The sequence below is a fragment of the Hemicordylus capensis genome, chromosome 1 (assembly GCF_027244095.1).
Source record: "Hemicordylus capensis ecotype Gifberg chromosome 1, rHemCap1.1.pri, whole genome shotgun sequence".
In the NCBI taxonomy this organism is placed as follows: Eukaryota; Metazoa; Chordata; class Lepidosauria; order Squamata; family Cordylidae; genus Hemicordylus; species Hemicordylus capensis.
The window spans coordinates 373,557,798-373,578,541 of record NC_069657.1 but is presented as its reverse complement, the minus strand read 5'-3'; the positions used below and the strand labels follow the sequence as shown (position 1 = coordinate 373,578,541).

General features: G+C 42.6%; 1 protein-coding gene across 5 annotated transcripts in view; it reads left to right on the top strand.

Moving 5' to 3' along the window:
- The window catches only part of RPS6KA2 (ribosomal protein S6 kinase A2), a 308,882-nt gene that overhangs the window by 123,772 nt on the left and 164,366 nt on the right, over nucleotides 1–20,744 (top strand). The gene's annotated exons all lie outside the window — the stretch shown is intronic.

The following is a 20,744-nucleotide window of genomic DNA, read 5'->3' as shown; positions in this document are numbered from 1 at the left end:
TTTTACTTAGATTGTAAGGAGTCATACTACAAGGAAACAAAGTTAGGATGAGCAAAGCAGAATCAATGGGAAACTCATATTTTTAATCTTAGAACTGTATCTTTAAATGTGCGGTCTGTTGGTGCACCGCTTTCCACTGATCGCTGCTCCTGGAGGTTTCTATTCCTGGTGCAGCAGGGAGGGTCAGGCTGTTCTTTGGGCTGAAAGACTCCCGTGCAACTTGGAAATCTTCTTTCTAGCACAGTCCAATGACAGGTATTATCTGGACCATTTTGGAAGGTGCCTGTCTCTGTGGTTAACATTGCAACTGCACTTTCAGCTATGATGGCTGTTTCTTGCCTTTTCTATAGGTGCTGCTGGCAGCCTTGGTAAGCATATGCATTCAGTCCATGCACCATTTTCCCTAAGAAGAAAATATGATTCTAAAAGGGATGGGGTAGGGGAACAATTGTGACAATCAAGAGATGAACAAAGTGTGTACATAGCATTTTCAAAGTTAGCAAAGGGTCAGGATTTTTCTTCTTCCTTCCTTCCTTGATGCTGCTTTCTGGCCCTGCACGAAGAGCAATGATATGCCTGCATTTTTAGTGAGATTAACCATAACAATGTCTTGGGATTCTGTTGTCCCCAGATAGTTGCAGATGATATATATGCAGCAGTCACATGAATGCTTTGATTGATTAAATGCCGTCAAGCTGGTGTAGACTCTTAGCAACCACATAGCTAGATTCTCTCCAGGATGATCTGTCTTCAACTTGGCCTTTAAGGTTTCTCAGTGGTGCATTCATTGCTGTCGTAATCGAGTCCATCCACCTTGCTTCTGGTCGTCCTCTTCTTCTCTTTCCTTCAACTTTCCCCACTATTACGGACTTCTCAAGGGAGCTGGGTTTTTGCGTAATGTGTCCGAAGTATGATAGATTGCTTTACTTGTTCCGTATTCCCCCACATGAGGATGGCTCCAGTGCCTTCAGTGGCATTAACTCTTCATCAGGATGAAAGGAAAAGCAGACTTCTACATTATTAAATAGTAATTGAATTAAAAACCAGGGATTGTCAAGGTTAAGGTAGATAAAGTTTTCCATGTGCCAGTATCCTGAACTGATTGATGATTGATTTATTTATTTCCTAAACAATCTGCATATCTTTCAGTTTTTGCTGATCTCATCATTGCTGATTTATTCTGCAACCAAAATGCAAAAGCTGGCTTTGGACAAGCACTGCCATTAATCTCTTCCTTATCAGCCAAGGAACACAAATCCTACCCACCCCTTTAGTTCCCCAAATTGTGCTTAATGCAGTCAATGCTAAGCAAATAGCATGCAGTTTTCAACTGTGAGTGTCTTAAGAACAGCCCCGCTGGATTAAGCCCAAGGCCTATCTAGTCCAGTATCCTATTTCACACACTGGTCCACCAGATGCCTCTGGGAAGCCCACAGCCAAGAGCTGAGGTTATACCCTCTCTCCTGCTGTTGCTTCCCTGCAACTGGTATTAAGAGGCATCTTGCCACTTAGGCTGGAGGTGGCCTATAGTCCTCATATTAGTAGTCATTGATAGACTTGCCCTCCATGAATTTATCTAAGCCCTTTTTAAAGCCATCCAAGCTGGTGGCTGTCACCACATCTTGTGGCAGAGAATTCCATAGATTAATTATGTGTTGTGTGAAAAAGTACTTCCGTTTTTTGGTCCTAAATTTTTTGGCAATTAGTTTCATGGGCTGACCCTTGGTTCTAGTGTTATGTGAAAGGGAGAAAAAATTTTCTCTCTCCACACCATGCATAATTTTATAGATCGCTGTCGTGTCGTCCAGTTCTATAATGTCCTTTTTGAGGTATGGTGACCAGAACTGTACACAGTACTCCAAATGTGGCTGCACCATAGATTTGTATAAGGGCAATACAGTATTCGTAGTTTTATTTTCAATCCCCTTCCTAATAATCTCTAGCATGGAACTGGCCTTTTTCACAGCTGCCACACATTGTGTGGACACTTTCAACGAGCTGTCCATCACAATTATATAATAGTTGGAGGGCTCCTCTAGCCTCAAAGGCAGGATGCCTCTGAGTACCAGTTTCAGGGGAGTAACAGCAGGAGAGAGGGCATGCCCTCAACTCCTGCCCGTGGCTTCCATTGGCATCTGGTGGGCCACTGTGTGAAACAGGATGCTGGACTAGATGGGCCTGGGGCCTGATCCAGCAGAGCTATTTTTGTGTTCTTAACCCCAAGATCTCTTTCCCTGGTCAGTCACCAACAGCTCAGATCACATCAGTGTATCTGTGAAGTTGGGTTTTTTTGCCCTAATATGCATCACTTTACACTTGCTTACATTGAACCACACTTGCCATTTTATTGTTTATTATTATTATTCATTACATTTATAAACCGCCCAATCCAGAGGCTCTGGGCGGTGTACAATAACACAATAACACATTTTATCACCCTTTCCCCCAGTTTGGAGAGATCTTTTTATAGCCCCTCACAATCTGTTTTGGATTTCACTACCGTAAATTTTGGTGTTAGAGCTATCCAGAGACATGGGTTTTTGGTGGGATATAAATGCATTAAATAAATAATAAATCTGAAAATCTAGCCACCTTGCTGCTTACTCCAACTTCTAGATAATTTATGAATACATTAAAAAGCACTGGTCCCAATACAGATCCCTGGAAGTCGGGGTACCTCACTTCTCACTTCCCTCCATTTAAAGGACTGTCCATTAATACCTATCCTCTGTTTCATGTCTTTCAACCAATTACCAATCCACATATGAACCTGTCCCCTTATCCCATGCTGGTGATTTGCTAATTTTTAATTTTTCCAGAAAGTTTAGAACGTCATCTCTCATCACCATCTCTTATCATCATCATTTAGCTTCTCTTCAGTCTCCATATCCTCCTTAATAATCCCTTTCACTCGTTCATCATCTAACAGACCAACCACCTCCCTGGCAGGTTTCCTGCTACTATGTATTTAAAGAAAGTGGTTTTAAAAAAAATTACCTTGATGCTTTTAGCTAAATTTTCCACAATCTCTCTTTTTGCCTCCGTTATTGTCACCTTGTGTCACGCCCTCGATCTCAGACAGTGAGGAGGAAGGGGAAGCTGTCAACTATCCAGCCGATGCCAGGGTATCTGAGGAGCAGAGCCTGGCTGTCAGTTTCCAAGAAACGGTTGAGGCAGATGATTTAGAGCAGGCCAGATACTGACACCTTGCATTTCTTTTGTCAGAGTTGGTGGTCCTTTCTGTTCTCTTCATTTGGGCAGGCCTTCCTCTGAAGGAGTTCTTCTTCCCCTTTATAGCTTCCTTGACTTTACTTGTTAGTCATGCTGGCATCCTACCGGACTTGGTGGTTCCTTTCCTCCTTTTTGGTATACATTCTAATTGGACTTCTGTTATTGTGGTTTTAAATAAACACCATGCATTCTGGAGCGAAGTGTCTCTTCTGATTTTCCCTTTTAGTTTTCTTTTCACCAAACTTCTCATTTTATAGAAGTTTCCTCTTCCTTTTCTATTGAGGAGGTCTGTTGTATGGAATAGAAGTCTATTGTATGGACTCATAGTAAATGGAACTGATCCTATATGGTAGCAACCAGCATAATGCGAAAGCTATTTTCTAAATAGAAGAGATCCACCATATGTTATTTTAGGGATGCAAATGCCATTGATATGTTTATCTCCACAGCTGGAGGGCAAGAGAGGCTTGCAGCACAAGAGGGAATTTAGATGAGTGAAGAATTTGGCACTGTATGTTGCCAGACAGAGAATATCTCAATGTTATAATATTTCAGGTAGTATCAATATGAGGATTTGGTCTGACATGCCTTGTCAGGAAGAACAGTGACTGTCAGTGACTGAACAGGAGAGAGATCTTGGGGTCGTGGTGGACAGCTCCTTGAAAGTGTCGACTCAGTGTACGGCAGCAGTGGAAAAGGCCAATTCCATGCTAGGAATAATTAGGAAAGGGATTTAAAATAAAAATGCTAATATTAGAATGTCCTGATACAAATCTATGGTGTAGCCGCATCTGGAGCACCGTGTACATTCTGGTTGCCATATATTAAGAAGGATATTGTAGAACTGGAAAAGGTGCAGAAGAGGGCAACCAAGATGATCAGGGGCCTGGAACACCTTCCTTATAAGGCTAGGCTACAGCATCTGGTGCTGTTTAGTTTGGAAAAGAGGGGAGACATGATTGAGGTGTATAAAATTATGGAGTAGAGAGAGTGGACAAAATTTTTCTCCCTTTCTCAAACTACAACCAGAGATAATCCCATGAAACTGATGGCTGGGAAATTTAGGACCAACAAGAGGAAGTATTTTTTTACACAGCACATAATTAATCTATGGAATTCTTTGCCATGGGATGTGGTGAGGGCCACCAGTTTGGATGGCTTTAAAAGGGACGTAGAGAAATGCATGGAGAATGGGTCTATCAATGGCTACTAATTTGAGGGCTATAGGCTACCTCCAGACAGAGGCATGATGCCTCTGAATACCAGTTGCAGGGGAACAACAGAAGGAGAGAGGGCATGCACATACCCATACCTCTTCCTGTGGGCTTCCCAGAGGCATCTGGTGAGCCACTGTTTGAAACAGGATACTGGACTAGATAGGCCTTGGGCCTGATCCAGCAGGGCTGTTCTTATGTTCTTATGACAGGACTGGCTGGGGGATAGACTGTCTTTAGTTCAGTCTATCCTGAACTAAAGGATAGTTCAGGCCTTGGGCCTTATCCAGCCGGGCTGAACTCAAGGCAGTCTATCCCTGTGAAGTGACAGAGGGCCTCTGGTATTATTAAACTCCACAACATTACCAAATAATGAGCAAGTCCCTCCAAATCGTATTATTGATTTAAACATTAACTACTGAAATGGCTGCTTTTTTCTTCTTTCATTGGACTCTTTTCTTTATATCCTGCGGGTGTAGATTTGGTGTACAGTTTGGCCATGTTTCTGTGGTTTGCTTTCTGCAAGGAAGGCCACATGATCCAAAGAGTGTGCAAGCTGTTCTTGTTCCTGCCACACTACTGTGCCTCACTTTCTTTTCCACCTGGCTGCAGCTCCTTGCATTGCATCAGAGGATGCTTTTGAAGCTTCCCTTGGGTGGGTGGTACAAGGGGCTGCTTTCAGAAGGGGCTATCTCAGAGAGTCCTATTTCTAGAGCTCAGCAGAGGAAACCCTTTGGGTCACAAACCATGAGAGAACGAAGGATCATAGGAAGCTGCCTTATATCGAGTCAGACCATTGAACCATCTAGTGGAGTACTGTCTGCACTGACTGGCAGCGGCTTCTCCAAGGTTTCAGGGAAGTCATTCCCAGACCTACATGGAGGTGCCAGGGATTGGACTTCATGAGTTTCCCATCCAGGTAGCCAGGGGCGTAGCCACCATTGTGTGAAAGGGTTCAGAGAACCCAGGCCACCAATGGCAGGAGTCGCTGAAGAAGCCCCCAGAGGGCATGGCTCGGGCACTGGAAGAGCCCTGAATGAATGCCCCCGCCGCCCCCGGCTACCGGGAGCCAGTGAGCGCTTGCTGATCTTTTTCCAGGCAGCATTTGCTGCCAGAAAGCGTCTATTCTCCTCTCTCCCTCAGGGAGGGAGAGAAAGGGAGAATAGACACTTTCAGGCAGCAAACGCTGCCTGAAATGAAAGGGAAGGGCTCACTTGGGCTCTTCAGAGCCCAAGGCCACGCCCCCTTTGTGCATGCGTCACAAGGTTGGAGTGGGCCTGGGGACAAGGTTTTAAAATGGGCCCCTCTCTGCACAGGCAGGCAGGCTGCAATGACCTGGCAGCCCCCTGCTCCCATGTGGAATAGAGATCAGGCAGGCTGGCGAAGGCCTTGCCTGCAGGTCTTGCTGCACTCGTGCCCAGTGGTGGTGCAGCTCGCATGGCCCGGCCGCACCCCCTGCTCCCCTCACCTGGAAGAGAGATCAAGCAGGCTGGTGGGTCCCCACTGCAGGTCTTGCCACACTTGGCCACCCAGTGCATTCCCTCTTCCTCACTCTCTGCCCTGCACAGGGCTGTCCCTAGGGGGGTGCGGGGCTGGGGACGAATGAGCATGTGTGAGGCCTCCTTAACATTCCATATCATTACAGACTCATACTGATTGATGCCATATAGTGTGAGCAAAGTTTTTGGTCATATCCAACCAGCTTGGACATATAATGCTTTTCTCAAGAAAAAAAAATTAAAAGCACAGCACATGCTTCACAGTTCTCACTCAGACCTTCTGGGTTGCAAACCAACTTGAGCATAGTGCATTTATAAAACAAACAAACAAACAAACAAATAAATTTGTTTATTCCACTTATAGGACTTCTTTGATTCTTTTTTTTAATTTAAAAAAAAATCATAAACCAACGATTTGTCCAATCCAACTTTGTCCAATCCAACCGACAATTTGTCCAACTTTCTGGAAGCTCTGCCCACCTGTTGAACAGCTGAGAGGTGGAGAGGGAAGGAGCTGTAGCAGCTTCCTGGAGGAAGCCTTTCCCTCCCAGGCAAGCCTGCGCTGCACGAAAAGTTTGGCTCTCAGCTGTGCTGGGAGTGGACTGGGAGTGACTGGGAAAGAGAGCAGGATAGGCTGCAGGGGCCTTGGTGGCTCCTAGACCCTATGGGCCTGGGGACAGTTGTCCTCCCTAGCTCGATTATCGCTATGCCCCTTCCTTAGACCATGCCTTAGACCCTTGGAAAAAGGCTTGAAACTTACTTTGAAAAAAATGATGATAAAGTAATCATAATTTCTTGGGAGGTCCCATTCAATTAAAGTGGATATGTATTATTATTTATTTATTGGCCCACTTGATACACAAGGCAATGCCAGTGTTCCTGATTGGTCGACGCTGTTGTACACATGGAAGTCAGCCCTCATATTACACAAGATTGCAGTTGCCCAAGTACTTAAAACAGTGCACCCACACTTGCACAGCAAAACCTTTGTTTCCAATGTAAGTTCCTTTGCGCAAGTATGGGCGCACTGTTTTAAGCAGTTGGGCAACACGGCCAGTGTTGGCTTCCACATGCACAGCAGTGCCAGCTGATCAGGAATCCTGGCGTTGCCTTGCACATCATGTAGGCCATTCTTTATTATTAGCCACAAAGTAGTATTAATTTATGTAGCACAGCTAAGCATTTTAGAGTGTTTAGCTTGTTTGTCCTTTCAGCGACCATGAGGTCAGTCATTACTATATTGCTGTTTTTTCTGATCCTGGCCCTTTGGCTGACTTTGTGCCTGTAAACCTCACTTTGATATGCACAAAGTCAGCCAAGGGGCTAGGATCCAATCTTCCCCAACACATACAGGGGTGCAAAGTCTTTCTGCATGTATATGGGCGGGGGGGGGGATATTACTTCATCATGGTGGCCCCTTGCAACACATTGAGTACCACTCTGGTTGTCCCTGACCTTGGGGGGGGGCTTTTCGAGGTGGCACCTGGCCACTAGAAGGAAGAGCTGAAAAAGCCCCATGCTTGACCAGAATACTGATGCAATTGAGCTTATATTTCTAACTACTGGAACCCAGCACCCTCTAATGTTTTTGTTTATTTTTTAATTTTATTTTACATTTTATATCCCGCTCTTCCTCCAAGGAGCCCAGAGCAGTGTACTACATACTTGAGTTTATCTTTCACAACAACCCTGTGAGGTAGGTTAGGCTGAGAGAGAAGTGACTGGCCCAGAGTCACCCAGCTAGTTTCATGGCTGAATGGGGATTTGAACTCGGGTCTTCCCGGTCCTAGTCCAGCACAATTTAAGCCCAACACATAAATTGCAGAGTTATCCAGACCCTATGCACTAAGATGGAGGAGAAGTCTATCAACGGCTACTAGTTGGAGGGCTATAAGCCACCTCCAGCCTCAAAGGCAGGATGCCTCTGAGTACCAGTTGCAGGGGAGTAACAGCAGGAGGGAGGGCAGGCCCTCAACTCCTGCCTGTGGCTTCCAGAGGCCACTGTGCGAAACAGGATGGTGGACTAGATGGGCCTTGGGCCTGATCCAGCAGGGCTGTTCTTATGTTCTTATGTAAGACACCCGGATTAGGAAACATATTGTACACACTTGATGGACTGGATCTAGCCAATGGACTATATTTACAATGGTGACAGAAAATGCTCAGTAGGAAAGTACCAAATCCTGACACATTTGAAGCTGGAATACTTTTCATCAGGGTTTGTCTTTAAGACTAAATCACTAAAAATGAAAATGATTCTAAATTTATATGTACAATGGCTATATATGCATCTCTGTACTGGGATTGGCATCTTTTGTTAAAAGAGTTTTGATAACCATTTACTGAACTTTTTCTATCATGTTACATATGTGGGTACACAATTTGGCTCATCATAAGTATATTATGGCAAATCAAATTCCTATTTATGAAACAAAATCATTGCATTTTGATATATGCTGAAAAAATAATTTTAAAAATTGGATTTACATCCATGGACTGTATTCCCTATCTTTCTTGTCATTTATTGGGATTGATTTTGCTGAGTAAATTCTTCATGTTTATTCAAGAAGCAATCAGTTGGGTTGGTTGCACCCTATCTGGTTTGTAGCCATGCCAACAACTTTTTCCTTCCCTCTTTTTGTTGGCAGCAGTAACAAAGTTTAAGTAAAACAGTTCAGTCTTGCAACAGGGACATGGGTTGTTCTTGTGCAAAAGAAAAAAGTAATTAATAAAATCTGCATTGCTCCTGAAGTGTGAAAATCATCTGAGACTTTGTTGAAATTTTACACATAGACACCAAGCCATTTGTGAATCCTGCTTTTTCTGTATAAGTGCAGTAGTTAAAAAGTAAGAATTCCTTACTTTAAAAAGAAAAGAAAAAACCAATGCTGCTGCTTTAATGTTAAGTGAAAGGAAATTATTTTTCAATGAATCACAAGTATAATGAACAGACAGTAAATAATGAATTGTGTGATCCTATCCTAGGGGCACAGCATAAATTGCACCAGGAGCCTTCTTCCCATGTGATTACCCCATCATATCCCTTCTGCCAAAGCAAAGATATCTGGGCAAAAGAGAGGGCTTCAGATCTGGATGTGGAAGAACAACCATATAAAATATTTGCAAGGAACAGTTGAGAGTATTGGTCAAATAGTGAGAATATACATATTAAACAAAAGGCTGCTTGAGTGGGTGGTCTGGTAGTTGGCAGCAATTAATAAGAGGTTTATTGAGAAATCCTCTACTTCTGTACATGTGCCTACTAAGCAGCTGCCTTTGTAGTTCATGTTGGCTTGTGGTGATAATTGAGAATAAGAGGCTGACCTGCAAAAACTGCACATATACTTACAATAGTCTGTTCAGCCTGAATTCTGATCTCCCATGTGCATTTTACATTCTGAGCCAGAGAAGAATTTATGGGAGAAATAGAGCTTGATTTGTAATGCCGACAAGCCTTTGGAGCTGGACAAATTTGTATTCCAAACCACCAGGTAATTATGAACTTGGGTGACATCTCAATTAGGTCAGCTCCTGAGCTTGCTCAGGAATCAATGCCACCCTTACTATGGTGAAATGTTACTCTGACAAAAGAAGTGGCATAGGTTAAAAAAAAAGAAGAAGAGTCAGAGGAGAGCAACCATTGGCTGCCCCCTCATCTTTCCCTGTCCATGCGCATAGCCACTCTTAGAATTCAGGCAGGTTGCTTGTTCAGTGCTAAATTCTGCATTTAAAAGATATGAAGAGCCAAGGAGTGTGGTTAATCTGCATGTGCTGTTTGAATAATCTGCATACCATCTGGATCAACAAGGTGATAGCTGTGTTGCTTATAGTTAAAATGAGGGAAGTTCCCATATGAATGATGGGAGTCACACTTGTACATGCAATAACAGAATAGAAAGGAATGTTTTGGCAGGTGCAACTTTACCCATCAGTTTTTCACTAATGAGAAAAGCTGCACCTGCTGAAATTGCCTTTTCTCTACAGATATTGCAGTTTGCCTCATACAAAATCTCAAAACTCTAAACTGCTGAAAATATACAGTGTGGAAGCACCAGGTGATGAATGGCACTGAATGCAGAGTTAAGAATTATTCTCCTAGATTCACTTAATACTAATGTGTGTTGAGGTGAGAAGGGCCAACTAAAGCATCCTTTGACTATCAGCATTCAATTTATAGTTCATCAAAGTCCTGCAAGGTTCTTAGGGCATAACAGGTGAGATCCAAGGGACTGCTCAACTAGATCTACATGCCTAATGTGTCTAATAGTAGCAACCCCTGCACCCCTAGTATAGATGGCAAAGCATATTTGAAACTTAAGGGAAGTTCAAGCTGTTTTAGATGTGGCACAGTGGCTTGCTGTTCCAAAGCTGGGAAAGGGCTCCATTTAAGACCTTGAACATGCCTGAAGTAGCTCTTTTGTCCTGGCCAGTATATGCTTTATGAACAAACAAGCATTGCAATTTCAAACTAGTGCTGAGTAGGTTATCTTTGGTTCCCAAATGACACCATCCGCTATACATACTAAAATATGCTACTTCCGGTGACATTTGATAATCTACTCACTTCAAATGATATTTTTGAATCTAGTATACTGTACATCAGGGAAGCTCTGGGTCCATCCATATTGGTAGATTGGAGGAAACTCTATTAGAAGAAAGAAGAGGGAATTTTCTTTAAAGAGAGAGAATTTTGTCAGGAAACCATAAACAAATAGCAGGCTAGTTTTATCTGTTTCAAAATATCTTTGTTTCTTCTTTCTGTATCTAGGTACTAGCTTGAAATTTTCATTCTGAGTGAAGGTGACTCCAGTCAAAATGTTTTCTTCTCTTCCTCTTCTTCTTTTTTTTAAAGCTCAGGGCCTAACTTAACATTACACAGTATGTAACAAAATCCCTATGACCCCCCCCCTTTTTTTTAAGAGAGAGAAAATCCACTCTGAGACAATCATGTTGAGAGGCAGTTCTGGTTGCTGCTTCCCCCACCCCCTTGGATTCCACACATATATTTACATGCATGTAGAACCCCACAGTAATGGTAGTGGTGGAGAGACGTTGAGGTGGGGACAATTGTGGGGGGTGGGAAACAGCAGGTAAAGGTAAAGTGTGTCATTACCATCACCAGCAGGGATCGTCTGTAAACTCCCTTCTCCTACATTTCTTATAAAGAAGTTTCTCTAAATGACAGTCACTACAATTACTGTAAAAACTATGCAGTAACAAGGAATCAAAATAACTTCTATTGACATTCCTCTAGTTAAATTGCAAGGACCAGATTCCCTGCCATGGTTCTGTATCAATTTAGGATAGACCTATGCATTGTGGAGAGTAGCTGAAACTAGGGATGGAAAATAAATTTGCAAATCCCAGGGAGTTTAAAAGCATTCTTCTCCAGGTTGGAAATCCCCAAGCCGTTATGAAAAACGCTTCACCCTCCTCTAAATGTTGTCTCGGTTTGATTCCTAAAGGCTTGGCACCAATTGTCTTGTTTCCAGTTTATCTCCTAGCTATGCCCCCTTTCCTAAACTTTTCAATTCCAGAATTTCCCATACTTAACATGAGCTTTGGAAGCACACTGTCTTATTGACCTGGAGCATTTCCAGACAAGGCTTTTAGCTCAGAATGGAGGCTGTGCATTCACACATCGGTCAAATTCATGCTGAAGTCTGTGTGAGATATTGGGGAGTGCTTCACACATGATATGGATTTTTCATTGTGTGTTAGAGCCTAGCCCAATTTATGTCTGGAATATAAAATCCACTTTCGACAAATTCGAACTCGCAGTAAACCCACTGTAAATCCTGCTGTCTGGGAAAGCTCCAGGAAGGAGAAGGGGAAATAACCCCTATAGTTCCCAGAACTAAGAGCTGTTTCTCAGTTCCTTACTCTGCTATGAAGACCTGTAAGCGTGATCAGGGCCTTCATTGCTAATTTTAGGAAATGTAGATATTTATTCCTTGTGACTCATTTACCAGGAAGCTTTACACACATGACTTTTACTTTGAATCTCCTCCAGAATGGAATGGGCCAGTCTACATATTAGCTGCATTTACCCCGAAGTAGCTATGGGCTATCAGAGACCAGTACAGACAGGACCTCTGTTTCCCCCTGAATTGAGGCTGCACATTCTGGCTTAGCCCAAATTATGTCTGGCTTTAAAAAAAACCCTCTATTTCCAGCTGCTTTTAAAAACAACAACTCAAGGCTTATGTTGTGCCCCAAAGTTAAGAGAGAGTCCTCCACTTTTGCAAGCCTTCTCAGTTGCTGTTTCCCCTCCCTCCTACACACACACACACACACACACACACACCCCTTGGTGGATTTGGAAAAAAGGAAACGGGCAGAGGCAGACAGAGATGAACAGGCTGGTGACCATGGTGGAGTTCCTTCAGGCTGTGTTTTTCCAGAGAATTCTTGTAGAAAACTCAGAATTCTCCCAAAAGACTAATTGAAGAAGTAGCTTATTTGCTACTTCCAAACCAAAATGGTCAGGTACTCCCATCACAAGCTAAAATATTATCTGTATAGGGATAGTTTCACTTGGTGTTTGTATCAGTTCCCTCACCCATTTTCAGGGAGATAAATCACATTAATTTGGACTCTGGAATCAGGCACATTGCCACTTTTTTCAATGACTGAAAAAAAGTCATTGCAAACGTTCAAGTTGATATATATGCCTACCACAAGAGAATATCTCCTACTGTTTAGGCAATTTTCTATAAAACACTTAAATATCATAGATAGCATGTGAAATGTGCAAATTGCCCCAAAATTATGATTCCGTTACTGACATATTATACACATTTCAGGCACTATAATATTAAAAGGTTTTGTAAAAATATAGCCTTATAGTAGGACATGTTCTCTTGTTAGGGGGTATAGTTACATTTAATATCCCACTCTTCCTCCAAGGAGCCCAGAGAAGTGTACTACATAGTTAAGTTTCTCCTCACAACAACCCTGTGAAGTAGGTTAGGCTGAGAGAGAAGTGACTGGCCCAGAGTCACCCAGCAAGTATCATGGCTGAATGGGGATTTGAACTCGGGACTCCCCAGTCCTAGTCCAGCACTCTAACCACTGCACCACACTGGCTCTCACCATATATAATATTGACTGAATGAGTTTTGTTCTGGGTGGCAATATCAAGGCAGTGTGTGCACACCTGTATTCAGAGTGGGGCCTTCCTGATTCAACCTGATCTAAAATGAACTGAGTGGACATCCAACAACTTGTGAGCGTCCGCACATGTCCATACCTTAAAGGGAACAGTGGTACAGATCAGTTCTTCACTGAAATCCTTCACATTGTGTGGAGAGCTTTCAACACTCATCACTGTGTTTCCTTCTGGCTTCTGGGAGTAGTGTTGCGACTCTTCATGTGATAAATAAATGTGATGAAGGGATCCATATGGCATCACTTTATAGGGGAGCAATCATTACTTGGAAGTTGTCAGTCACCCTCCATGTAGCTGGCGTAACAGGCACACTGAACCTTCAGTTTTCTTCACTAAAGGCCATAGTAATAGCCGAGCATGGGTAATAGCACATCACTATACATGATGTGAGGTTACAAGAACCATTTGATACACCCACTGATTCTCTCTGCTGTCATTCAAATAAGCAACATGAGCAGAGAGTCACTCTGGGGTTCATGCATTTTTATAATGGTAAAGATTTCATTCTTAATTTGCCAAGTGCACATATGCAGTGTAACAAATATTGTCAAGGTTTGCACAAATTTCTTTATAATATTTGCTTGTAAATTCATTTTTCATGACAGAAAATAAAAGAGTTTGATCACACCAGAGCCAGCTCACACACCATTATTCTTTAACAGATCCTTTTTGTCTTTCAGTCACAAAGTGAGTCTGGCTATTAAAATAAACTGTTGGGCACAGTTGGCTCTAGGAGTGCCTGTCTGACAGCAGACCAGTTGCCACCAACAAAATGATCAGAGCCAGCATTGCATTCTGTTGCCTCATGCACTTCTAGGACTGTCTGAAATGGAAATTCCCAGAACTGTATTGACAGCCAGCCAGGGGGAGAGCTATAATTGGGTGGAAGGGTTCAAAGAACCAAAGACGCCCAGCTCCTGAGAGCCACCTAGTTTGCTCCTTGCTGGCTCACTCAGAGGGAGAAAACACCCAACTGGCAATGAAGCCAGTTGTTAAATGTACTCAGAAGGGTCATGCAGGCCATTCCAGGTGCTGGGCACACTCCCTCCATCTGACATCGCACATGGGACATGGCTGACACGCATGAGGGGTCGCCAGAGAGAGGGGTGAACACGAGCCCCCTCTCCCCTAGCTACATGTCTGCAGACAGCTTTTGCTAAAAATGGCCTCACTTAACCTAATCACAGCCAAGACCCATACTGTCTGGTCTAGGCTAGATGTCTCTGTTGCTCCCACCATTCCAACATGAGTTTCATCCAGGTGCTGCCCTGTGCACGGCTCCAGCTAACCCTGCACCTGGACCTGGAAAGTTGGCAGCAAATGACTAGAGCCAATGGAGTCATCAGGGCGCTTTCCAGACTAGACCCTGCAACGGGGTCATGTTGTATCTCGGAAGTGTGCTTCCACACATCCTGTGTTGTGACACCACAGTCCCTACATGGACAGCAGGGTGTCGTTCACATTTCCAATGCCTTGTTTCAAATTTAATCGCTGTGATATAGAGCTAGAATGTCGGATATCCGGTGTAAGAAAGTTGCTGTTTTTTCAAGTTGTTAGTTTCGGCGAGACTGCTCCCCCTGCTGTTTACGTTTTGAATGAGACTTGCCTGAATGGAGACATTTTGCTGTTTTTGAGCAGCTAGGCTGGAAAGCGCCCATGAACAGGAGCAGGGCTCACCTGCTTACTTTTATCTAGATGAGCAAATGATTGCCTTTTGTTTCTTGGGTAGAGCTTGAGATACTGTTGCAATGTGATTCAACCATCCAGAAACAGATATTTCAGTCAGTGAAAACCTTCTGTAACTTGTGTTCAGGTCAAGATTTCTCACCCAGATAACAGAAGCAGTAGGTTTCTTCTTAGGGTTGTGCTGCAGGTGCAGAGGGAGGAGACAGGAACAGATAATTGGTTAGCAAGTATGAGTTGGTGGGTGGGAGATTGGGCAGCTGTTCTCCTTGTGGGGGCGGGGCGGGGCGGGTGGAAACTGATTCAAACGTAAGCATCACTCAGCTCCCTGATGAAATGGCCACAACCACATGAAGAGCAGCTTCATCTAAAAGGTTCACCACAATGCCATAGCTTCTCCACCCATTTATCTCACTAAGTGGATCCCATGCTCCAGAGAGCATGTGTGACTCACATTAACCACAGATAAAAAGAGATGGAGGAAGAGATATGCATTAAGTGACAGAGCCCTGGAGGGCGTTGGGGCAAGGAGTCAACGCACAAAAAAGATGGGGAGCAATGCAGATACTTAAGATATTTATTTAGATGGCCTGACAGTCTCAAAATGAAACATTGTATCCCCACAACTCCTGCATCCATATATTTAATTTTTTCTTCATCTAAGCTTCTATGCTCCTTGAATCCACTTTCCCATGATGATTTAGGCCACTTCAAGACAGCAATACAAAGTTTTTCCTAGTGCAGTGTCATTCTCTGCACACACTTCAGCAGACATCCGTAATCTTAGGCATTGGGAATCCATTCTCTGTCCAGAAACAGAGCAGGGTCCTAGTGGGATCTTTTCAGCTCTACCTGACCAGCTTTTGCTTTCCCCAACGAATCACCATTCTCCAGAAATGCAGACCAATAATTTATTCATGGAAAGCAAGAGCTAGCCAGCAGGTGGCATGGAGAAAATCGTACTAGGACCCTGCTCTCCCGTCTGGACAGAATGTGGATTTCTGCAGCCTATGACTTCAGGAGTCTGCCGGAGTGTGTAGGAGAGTGAAATTGTTGCCTGGAAGTAGTCGTACTGTGTCACCCTAACCACATTAACTCATTTGTTCTGGCTGTACATGCTTCCATTAATTCCATGAATACAGATGGTGTTCCCAGTTCCCTCTTAGCATTGGTCCTTGTATCTGATTAAATAAGCACTGATATAACAACTCATGCCACAATAAACCAGTTAAGGGCCAGAGGACTTAATGTTTTTTTTTTTAATCATTCAATGAGGTCTGGCTGCATACGCTTTCCTGGAATTGTAGAATGGATAGAAGGTAGAATATCTGATTTATAGTCAGGTTCATTTGGCAAAGCTTGCACTGACATTATCCAAGCATTTCTTAATCTTGAACTACTCATTTAATCAGACAATGACAGAATTTTGCATGCAGTAATTAAGCCACATTATCCTACAATAATTAGTACATTCCATTATGTTTCCTTATTGATAGGCTAAATTAATGACACAATCTATTTCTTTTGCATTTTGTTTCTCCAGATGTCGCAAATGTGAATAATGTTTTTTCCTCATACAACTCCATTATGTTTCTTCTTTTTGATTACAGTTTCTTTTGTCTTAACATTTAGCTTGATGCTCTGCATATTTACTTGGAGATATCGCAATGCTGAACGTAGTCCCAAGCCACCATGCATAAAATGGCAGCAGTTTCCCCCCATTTTGTGTAGAAATGTAAGAAGTCACACACACCCGTCTCCCTTTTTCACAACTTTTTCTTCCAGAGTGCTTTCCAGACTGTGAGCTTGAACACAGGAGGAAGTAGTGTAAAATCCAACTGAAAGCATGTCACATTTTGAAGCCGGTTAGGGTTAGCCATAGGATTTTACACCACTTCCTTACTCACTGAGGCTTTGAGGGGGGAGGGAGAGAAAAAGGAGGAGGAAAGGAAGCAGCCCTCCATCCCTGGGGTGGGTGGGGATGAAAAAAAAAATCTGGTTTCAAAAGCTGAGAGGCAGAGATTAAGATAGATCCACTGATAAGCCTCTCCACACGACACCTTGCCAAAAAACAAAACAAACCCCCCCCCCTCAAACGGAGCAAGCCTGCAAACTGTTCTCAAAACTGAGAAAACCAGTGACTGTTTTCTCAAGCATATACAATGCTTTTAACCTGAAATGTACATCAAGATAAGATCTGAATTCAGACTGTGGCTGTGCGAATGGCACCTGGCTGTTACCAAATGCAGGATGGTGTCAAAACCCAGATGGTACAAATGCACTTCAAGCCTATTAGTAGTGAGGCAATTTTAAGTTGCCGTCTGAGAAGCACCCAGGATGTTCTCCTGATGTATTTTGAACAGTGACTTCTTGTAGTCAGCTGAAAATACTACTTCAAGAAATAATTGTCCCTTGCCTGCCATTGTAACTGGTCATAACACTGTTTGTATTTATGTCACTCTTTGTGTGTGTAGCATGCCACACAACATTCTAACGTTCTATCTATCTATCTGTCTATTTGTCAAACCTGTACACCACCACAAACTTTAGTCTCTGGGCGATTAACAATAACATAAAACAAGTTAAAACATACACAAAACTCTTAAAACAATTTAGGCAATCTAAAAAACAAAAACAGATTAAAACTTAAAAAATTAAAAAGCTGAAAAAGCTTGGGTGAAGAGGTGGGTTTTCAGATGCTTTTTAAAAATTGTCAGATATTGACTTTGCTGCCAGCCAGATTGGAAGATGGAATTGATGGGATGGGGTTTTTTGTTCTTGTTGTTGAGACTTGGAATTGATGTGGGAAGTGGCAGAGGAGCATGTGGATTTCTGAGGTCAGCAACTTTATTATTTCATGTCTTATTATTAGTAGCCACAATGTCACAGTTTCCAGTTGTTGTGAATGTGTGTCTAATATGTGCATATATTACTTTTTTTTAATTTTAAAGAAAAATGTTTGTTCAAAAGATTATTCCTTAATACTTTAAAAAAATAATTAAATTATTGGCATATATTGGCTGACATGTTCTGCAGTGAAATGTGGGTAGTGCAGACCTGTGGTCCCTCTAATTTTTTTCAACTCTGTGAGGACTGAGTTTTGTTCTAGGTGTCAGTATCAAGGCAGTGTATGCGCACCTGCATTCAGAATGAGTTCAACCTGAGCGGGATCTTAAATGAACTGAGCAGACATCCAAAAACTTGTGAATGCATGCACTTGTGCATGGATATGATGATGGTCACCAGCTTGGATGGCTTTAAAAAGGGCATTCGACAAATTCATGGAAGACAGGTCTATCAGTGGCTACTAGTCTTGATGGCTATAGGCTGCTTCCAGGCTCAGAGACAGAATGCCTCTGAATACCAGTTGCAGGGGAGCAACAGTAAGACAGAAGGCATGCTTTCATCTCTTTCCTGTGGACCACTGTGGAAAACAGGATGCTGAACTGGATAGGCCTTGGGTCTGATCCAGCACCAGCAGGGCTGTTCTTGCTGTGCAAGGTTGACCTGTATCAGAACAACCCTCATATGAAGCAGTGTCAGTGTGTGTGTTAGAGCCCTACAGCAATGTTGGCTGGTCTGCACCACTGTTCCCTCTAAGTCGTGCACAAGTGCATGCTCTCACAAGTTTTTGGATGTCTGCTCAGTTTATTTTAGATCCCACTCAGGTTGAATCAGGAAGGCCCCACTCTGAATGCATGTGCTCACACACTGCCTTGATACAGCCTCCCAGAACAAAACTCATTCTGCACACAGATGAAAAAAATTAGAGAGAACACTGGTGGTCTATCCCATTGAGTTTAGTGGAACTTGGTTCCAAGAAATTATTAGTATGTCTGCTTCATCAGGATATTGTGAAAATGATCCCTGCATCTTTTGCAGTCATGACCAATTGAATATGTATGTGCATATTAAAGATCCAAGACTTTTAAGTGCTATATAAGAACTATTATTTAAGCTGTCATTCAAAACCAGCTTGCTTCTTTCCTTTGTGAAGCTGTGTTCTCTGATGCAGTAGTATCTAACAATCCAGAATGCCAGAACAATAGCTCTGAGAAACAATAGTTCTCAGAGATATGATCATCAGGCCCTATGCATCTCAATAAGCTCTTGACTAAATCTGCATTCTAAGGAGGAGGGGTTGATTTTCAAATTATCTAATGAACCCCCTTACACTGAATTAAATGTTGGGTCTATCTTGCCCAGGAAACTGTCAGCCACTCTCCAGTGCCTCAGGCAGAGATATTTTTCTAGGCCTCTTACTTGAGATGCCAGATAATTCCTAGGATAACATTTGCAACCATAGCATCCAGTTGTGCTAGACACATCTCTATTTACCAGTATAGTTTATTGATGTGTTAGGCCACAGTCCGTGATGCTGTGCCTGCTCTAAAGCCACCCAGAGCTGTGAAAATAGCTTACTGTAGAACTGTTAAATGGCTGACTATGAAGCTATACAGATGTGCACAATGTACATCTCTTGTGATGTTTCTGGGAGCTGCAAGATGAAGCAAGTTTGTTCCAGGAGAGATATTCATTAACAGTAATTTGACTCTGGTCATCAGAATATTGGAATCTGTTGCAGCAGAAGGTGCCAGAAAGAGTTGTGCCAGCAAGTTATCACAACAAACTGGTGTCATAACAGCCAAGGTATACCATTTCGTATTATTTATTATTACTTATTTTTGGCTCTGCAGGCAAATGGTAAAAGAGAAGTGGCCATGGTGTTTCCTGCTAATGAGTGGAATTGTTCTTTTGAGCAGCAGGAACAAAATGAATATATGAAGAAATTGCAACATTCTCCAGCTATTGATCATCAGCCAGAGAACCCAGCTTTTAGTGAAATTACTTTGGAGGGGTATTCCCTTTAGAATTAACTTCTTTGAAATGAAATACCAAATAAAAGACATCGGCCAGATTCTTTAGATGGATATACCATGAAAAAGCCTGTTCTCTTAAAGATTAGGATGGTATTTGGTTGTGTTTTAAAACATTTTTTAAACACTGAAACATCTAATTTACTGAAGTATCTTGTTTAGCAGGAACAGTTACAAAAACTGTGATTCACAAACTGGGACATTTGAGGCCTCAGTATGGGTCCAAATGACCCATTCTTCCCATTCCTGTCACTGTGAAAGAAGAATTTTACATAGTTATGAGAGGATATATGCAGTGAAGAATTCCACTACTACATTGTACCAGTTACATAGGGTAGATGGTTCCATGTCCCATAGGCATCAGTTGTCCCTATTTACCTGTGACAGTCCTTGTTTTCTGGATTCTGTCCCTGACAGATCACGGTAGCTATTTTGTCTATTTTGCTTCTTGGGGATGCTGGGTCAGTTTTTTATTTGAGTTGCCAGAGTTGTCTGTCCTCAGGATTCATTTAGCTTTGTTCTTAGAGTATCTAGAGATTAAATCTTGGTGTGTGGCTGCATCCTGCCTCTAATGCACCTGCATGTAAATGTAAATGGGTACACAACACCACAGCATTATGCAGTGCACAGCATATAGCAGGTGGAATCTAGTCCTCAGCACCAGCAATGTATAATAGAGCCTTTGGAGTCAGGTGGTATATAAATTAAATAATAATAACAATAGCAATAACAACAACAATAAACGATAATAAATAATTAGTAAATAGTGTGTCGGAATTTGGGCCATCATCCTTGGTATGAGAATTGCTTATTACACATGTATCCCTAGTTTCAGCTGTGAAATATTGGAGGGTATAGGCTCTGCTTTGGCTGGCAATCTGGAAAATGGTGCTCTGCATGTCCTTTGTTACCTGCTTTCCACTTGTGGTATGCTTATGATCAGAATTATCAGGCCACACCTCCTACACATTGCACATCACACCAAGGTTACTTGGCCATGTGCCCTATGCATTCATGGGCATGTCCCTACTTTCATCAGTGAAATGTTGGAGGGTGTGGTATATCAGAC